We start from the raw sequence: 7,398 nt of genomic DNA, 5'->3' as shown, positions 1-7,398 counted from the left end.
TTCCAAGTAAATGTGTATTGTTTTTGTCAGCTTAAATACCCTCTCCTAGATTGAATCTTCCTTAGACAAAGGTCCCTTTTGGGCAATTATTTTATAAATTTAATCTTTTAATTAAATTGATTTTAATCCTATTAAAACAAATTAAAAAAGATTAACCTATTCCTAATCCCATTAGAAAAAACTATTTAAAATTTTTTTGGACCTATGTTTGCTTGCAACTCTTGATTATAGATTTTAATCTATCTCATTAAAATTATAACTCTTATATTTTAATGCTTTATTAAAACCTATAAATTTTCATCTAATGACATCGATTAAATACAACAATTATATTTATCTAAGTAATGTCACGCTCAATGCCAATTCAATTTTCATTTGATAAATATAACACTCATATAAATCATTCATGAAAAAACAAGTATTCACATAAATCATTCCACTAATTATTATAATAATTTTAATATATAGTATGATGCATGGACATGCTTAGGTTAATCATACATCACTAACATAACACTTACACCATGATACATGAGCATGCTAATTTAATCATGTATCTATAAAATATAACCCTTTATATTTATTTATGATGCATGTACATGTTTATCCTAAGGTGGATATTTTTTAATCTATATGACATACAATATGTAATATGAATTCAAAGATTAATTTAAACATCCACCCAATGCATAACTAAATTAATTTAAACAGAAAAAATTGGACCGATTTTGGCATCCTAATGAAAAAATAATTGATTAAATTAATATAACTATTATATTAATTTAATTAATTAATAATAAATTAAAAAATACATAAAACAAATTAGGTCAAAACACTATAGTTGAGACTCCATCAAACCTCGGAGCTTCGCAGCGTCGCGACGCTAAGCGGTAGAATGCTCCTGTTTTACACGTTCTCGGCTCCAAACTTGTCTCGAATTCCTTCATTTTTTCCCAACTTCTCAGCAACCGTTGGTCTTTCGATCAACATGGACTTACAGACTTGAAGCAAAAATTAAATTGCCTACAAAATACAACAAGCCCTTACAATTTAATCAAATTAAAAGTAATTTAATGCCAAAATTGAAAACATCCAATTTTGCAAACTGACATTCAAACATTCCAAATGCAGAATATTAAACCCACCTCTAAACTGATTTTGTTTCGAAAAATATGAAGAACGTGGATACAAGAACCCAACTCTGATACCAATTGAAGGGATTGAATCTTGCAGCGTAAACGTCTTGTAGGAACGACTTACATTCTACAATTCGATTTTTACATAAACAAATTCATTATACTAAAACATAATATAAACATGTAAATTAACATGTTTTGGAAAAAGATTATAATAATTCTTACCTTTGTAGATTCCCAAACTTCACGAATAATCCTCTCGAAGTTCTAATGCACAGCTCCTCCAATGATCTTGATCACGAACAATTTCTTGAATAATCTCGAATACTACCACGAGAGTAACCTTGTTATTCTCTAGGATTTCAATAAAGGGATAGGTGGTATCCAACTATTGGGAAAGGGAGAGGAGAAAAGAGTTTTGGAGAGCAAAAAGGATTCCTTTTATAACTTAGAGAAAATTTCGCACAATAACACTTGTGTGTTGTGTATTGTCAATATGTCCCAGAAGGGTCATAGAGAGGACTTTATATAAAAAAGGACCAAGCCCCTTTCCTAATCATTTTTTTCTTTTCCTTTTTCATAATTAATTAATTAAATAATACTTATTTAATTTTAAATAACACTTATTTAATTTAATTTACACATTAATTAAATAACTATTTATACATTAAATCCAATTTAATGTGTGTGTGTGTATATATATATATATATCATAAACATCGTATGTATATGTATAATACCTCTCTATTAATTAATTCTTTGTGAATCTAATTCTCTTGAATTAATTAATTGAATCTTATTCAAATATTACTTTCCAATTTAATTTGAATTATTGATCATATCCATAATCAATTATATATTAATCACATTAATATATGGTTTCCTCAAATTAATTTGAACAATTCAAACTATCCCTCTTAAATACCCTCTAGTGAGCTAATAAGGGGACTTGGTGGACTTGTAGATCAGAAGCTCCAACGATATGATATTGGTTGACTAAACTCATTAACCAAGTTAATCAATATTCATTAACTATTGGTACACTCTACTAAAGACCCATAACTGCACTCTTCTCACTACATGTATATTTCTATGTCCACAGATATAGACCAATAACAACAAGTTAGTCCTTCACGAGTGTTTGTAACTCCAACTGGGTCAAATGACCATTTTACCCTTAGGTTACCTCTGACTCTTTAAGTACCAGTACTCTTCTAATGAACAACCTGTTTATGGTCCAACCAATAAATAGAAACCCTCTCAGGCCAATGAGAGGGTATGATCCTTTGTACAAGTCCCAGAGACACCACTTAAAGAAATACTCATCTACTTACCTTTGAGATGAGAAGGAGTGAATTCCATCTTGTATTACTATGTTCCTAACTCCCCACTCGGTCTTATCCCCAAAATGGTAGGCATATTGGGACGACGAACTGGATACCCTCACCCATACAAATCAAAAAACAATCTCTTGTGAACAGGAGTTTATAGTATACTTAGGATTAAGACTAAGTTGCCTAGGTCATCCTATTGAAATAGGAACCTAACTAGTTAACGGTGTTACATCTAGTGGTTACTATTTCGTAGTTCGGTCTTATACAAATTCATTGGATAGGATACCTCCACTCGCATGTCAACTACACGAGTACGTTGGATCATTGCGTTTGTATCAAATACAAAGTAGACTGTATCCATAGTATTACTAGGATAAGGTACCCAACATTATCCCTATGCTATAGACCCTCCAAGTTGTATCTTGAACATTGAACTCTGTATATCTCCACATACAATGCAAGACTCATAAGTCAGCCTTGGATGTTAGTTTATTGGATTTATGATTATTAAGACAAAAATAGACAAACAACATAAACAATAATATTTATTGAATTAACATCTATAACTCTTTATTGATGACGTTCAATTAGTAATATTTACTATCTACGAGTTTTAGGGTATGAAACACAACAGGTTACTCTTTGCGGACAAAAACGGAGGAGGAGGAGGGGGGGGGGGGGGGGGCGGTTGTGCATTCAGAGAGAAGAGAAGAAAAAAAAATTCAAATTTTCTTTTCTTGTTTTTTTCTTTTTTTTTTTTTTTTCTAATTTCTCTTCTATTCTCCTTCTTTTAACCACTCCTAAATAAAACCTTTGACCCATCCATTTTTTTTTCTTTTCCTTTTTCTTCTCCAAAATCCAAATATCCAAATCCTTTTTGGATCTTAAAATCCCAAATCCTTTTGGAAAAAATAATTTCAAATCCAATATCTCAATAAATCGATTTAATTCTAATTATCTTCTCCAAAAATCTAAAAAAAAATCCAAAACTCCTAATTTTAATTCAATTTTCTCAAATTAAATTAAAATTGAAACAATTTGACATAAATCCCAAATTTTCCTTAATTAAATTTAAATTCCAAAATTCGTCTCTAAGCAAAAATAAAATTGAATTATCCTTTCACAATAATCCAATTGAACCTTCAAAAATCCAAAATAATACTTAAATATTACAAAAATAACTGAATTTAAATTACACAAAAATTTGGGTTGTCACATTCGTCCTTTATAAGGAACAAAAAATACTATACCTAGTATGGTAATGGATTCCACACTAAACTTCGATTGTCCTGTCTACTAAGTTATCTGATCAAATTTTCTTCTATGTCTTTCAGTCCTAGGTCGATTGTCCTATCTACTAAGTTATTTCAAATTATTGTGTTCATAAAATTTATTATAAAACTGTTTGAAACCTTATTATAATATCGTGTTCACAAAATTTGTTTTAAAATTGTTTTATAAGGTCAATTTTTTTAATAATATTGTGTTTGTAAAATCTCTCATAAAACTGTTTAAAACTTTTTGATAATTTTTGTGTTTACAAAATTTGTTATGGAACTGTTTTCTAAGTTATGTTCTTTTTAATATTGTGTTTGTAAAATTTGTTATAAGACTATTTAAAACACTTTGATAATTTTGTATTTACAAAATTTGTTATAAAATTATTGTCTAATGTTATGTTCTTTTCAATATTGTGTATGTAAAATTTGTTATTAAAATCGTTTTCTGAAGTTAAAACAAATTTTATTATAAGGTTGTGTTTTTTATAATACTCTTTACCTAAAATTATATAAGATTGTTTGAATAGTTTCCTTTTCCTTATAAAAAATCTGTGAGCTACATAAAAAAAGTATTTCTAGTTTGGTGATGAAATTTGGAACCAGACTAGGGACTATTTCTTTTTCCCAAAATGATGGAAAATAATTATTTATAGAAAAGTCTGATTTTTTGCTTAACTAAAAATTTATTTCCATTAAGAAATTTTGGTGATGAAATTTGGAACTAGATTAGGGACTACATTTTTTTAAATGATGGAAAAATAATATTATAGAAAAATCTGATTTTTTGCTTAACTAAAAATTTATTTTCATTAAGAATTTTTGGTGATTTGGAACCATATTAAGGACTACATTTTTTTTTTCCAAAATGATGAAAAATAATTTTTTTTATAGTTTGATTTTTTGCTTAGCTACAAATTTATTTCTATTAAGAAATTTTGATTTGTTTCTTGATTTGAAGATCAGTGCATCTTTTTCAAATGACAGTTTTTTCTCTATTCTATTTTTTTAAAACATAGATGGAACTTTTTTGCCAAAACATAATTTGAGTTGCATACATAAATAAAATATTGCATACAAAATAAGATACATAAAAAAAGGCATGTATAATATTAACCAACTAGAGAGATAAGTTGAGTACATTCAAACCAAGTTACATGAGTAATGCAAACAATGTGAAATAACAACAACAAAAAAAAATAAAATATATATCACTAAATATAATGGCCAAGCAAGTAAAAAGAGTTACATACAAAATAATGTATTGTACTGAATTAATAGAAAAGCAAGAAGTACTTCAAATAATGGAAAATGACCTTGAGTAGTATTCTTTCTACGAACGATCAAACCTACATGTCATAAAATGAAAGAATGAGATGATAAATTTATAATGCAAGATAACTATAAAAGCATAAAAAAATAATAATAATAATAATAAAAGATATTGCATACCTTAACAAGGTTAGCCATGCACTTTCACACTTGGACATGACAAACCAACAAAAAAAATGAAGTTGTAGAAATGAGTCCACAGTAGGCCCATCATATGAAATAGAAGAATAAAGAATTTTTTTTTTTTTTTTAAAAAAAAAGAACAGAATCTATGAAGTCTTTGATTACTTACTTGGAGTGAACCCCTTAGATAGTTTCAATTTCAAAGAGAAAGAGGTGGTGTGAAAGATTGTAAAGAAGGATGATTATATATAGAACTTGAGTTAATGGAACAATTAAAACCCAACCACCTTTCAAGCACCCTTCAATTAATGGAAGTGATATATCCATTAATCTACTCGACTACCAGCTCAACCATAATAATAATAATAATAATAATAATAATAATAAATAATACATTTTATGGATGAAAAGACAAGTAATTGATTATGAATAGTTGGATCTTTAGTTTGGTTAGAATCAAACTAATTATCCAACTATTCAAAGTCAAGACAGGAAATAGGTTTGAAATAGTAAAAACAATGATAAAATGAAAACTCAAAATAGAGGCCCTAGGTTTGAAATTTTTGGTTTGCTCATAATAACAAAACATACAAAATGATGAAAGAACTATGAATAGAGTCAACATCTCTACCCTTCCCATCCATAATCGGAACACAAACATAAGCATGTACCACCAATTGTAATAAAATAAATCCAAAAAACAGAAGTGAGTTATAATCACACCAAAACATAATACACATATTTAACAAAGAAAGAGAATAGTAATGAAAAGGCAGATTTAAATTTTTAAAAAGTATTTAGGTGAAGAAAAAAAATAAAACGTATGTAATTAAAAATAGTTCTTTTTTCCATGAAAAAAAATCAAGTTGTAACTAGTGAAAAACACCTTATGTAGGCAAAAATATCAATTAATTATACATTTGAAAAAAAGTTTTCTCATCACCGGCCCAAAAACGATGACTAGTAAGAACAAATCCAAGAAAACAAGCCAGAACTAAGAGGAACAAATTCAAAAATATCAAAAAATACAAAAGTAGATTAGTTTGAAAATATGCAACCTAAAACCAAAATGGGAACAAATTCACCACATTCAAGGGAAGGGAAAATAAGAACAAACCCAAATAATACAAACCAGAACCAACAAATTTGAAAATATCAAAAAAATCACAAAAGCATATCAGATCTGAAACATGCAAACCAAAACCAAAATAGGAAAATATCCACCACATTCGAGAAGAGGAGAAATAAGAACAAATTCAAAGAATGCAAACCAGAACTAAGAAGAACAAATTTGAAAGTATAAAAAAAACCGTGAAAGAAGATCGGGTACAAAACATGCAACCTAAAATCAAACTAGGAACAAATCCAACCACATTAAAAAAAAACCCTCTGCAAAATCTGTTGTGACAATGTGTTGCACGCGCGCAGAAATCACTCGTTCGTTGGAGGTGATAACGTTGCAACGTTGCCCTGTTCGCTCGATTCTATCCAATAGCATCGAGTTGGAGCATCGACCTGGCATTGCGACGCTAACTGCTTGTCTAGAATTTGATGCTCTTTACCTTTCAGCATCACAGGAGGGTCAAAAGAGGATTGCAATGCTGCCCTCAAGGGCAGTTTGGTCATTTAGACTTCTTTACTCAATATGGTGCATAAAACTCCCATTTTTCCTTCTTTTTGGCCTAGTTGTCATCCCAACAGCACACTTGCTCTCGATTTACCTACAAATAAGACAAATAAAGCATAAGATTTATTCAAATCAGTAGGGCTAAGGACATAAAATTAGCTCTTTTTTAGAGTTCACACACATGCAAGACCTTACTTGCTTTGTTTTTGTCCTTCGCTGCAGCAGGGTCCTGCAACGAGGATTCTAGATGTGTTGATGGTGAGACTTCTTTGTCAATTGGATTTGAATTTGTAGAAGATTTAGCAGAGGGTTAAAAAATTTTGCTAGGGAGATTTTCGATTGATTCAGGGTCATTGGGGTTGATTAAGGTAGTAGGTGTCTTAGTTTCTAGTCTAACTAGAGCTGATGGTTTTACTTGTTTGGAATCTCGAGGACTATATTCATATACTTGATATAATGCATTTGATACATTATAATATAAAGTTTTTATTTGAGAGAAAATAAATATTTGAATATGATTCAAATATTAATTATATGAATATGATTCATATAAATACTATAGGTTAAAT

The 7,398-nt window shown here is 29.1% G+C and overlaps 1 long non-coding RNA gene across 1 annotated transcript; it reads right to left on the bottom strand.

Moving 5' to 3' along the window:
* Positions 1 to 853: 853 nt before the first annotated feature.
* On the bottom strand, positions 854 to 5,407 carry LOC150037818 (uncharacterized). The gene is made up of 5 exons (XR_016527912.1): positions 5,372 to 5,407; positions 5,200 to 5,228; positions 5,064 to 5,096; positions 1,362 to 1,463; positions 854 to 1,023 (listed from the first exon to the last, which is right to left on the bottom strand). It is a non-coding gene; the product is annotated as an uncharacterized LOC150037818 (long non-coding RNA).
* Between the last annotated feature and the right edge of the window lie 1,991 nt (positions 5,408 to 7,398).

This window comes from Benincasa hispida, chromosome 2, assembly GCF_027475165.1.
Source record: "Benincasa hispida cultivar pf3 chromosome 2, pf3_genome.v1.1, whole genome shotgun sequence".
In the NCBI taxonomy this organism is placed as follows: domain Eukaryota; kingdom Viridiplantae; phylum Streptophyta; class Magnoliopsida; order Cucurbitales; family Cucurbitaceae; genus Benincasa; species Benincasa hispida.
This window is presented reverse-complemented; position numbering and strand designations above follow the sequence as displayed.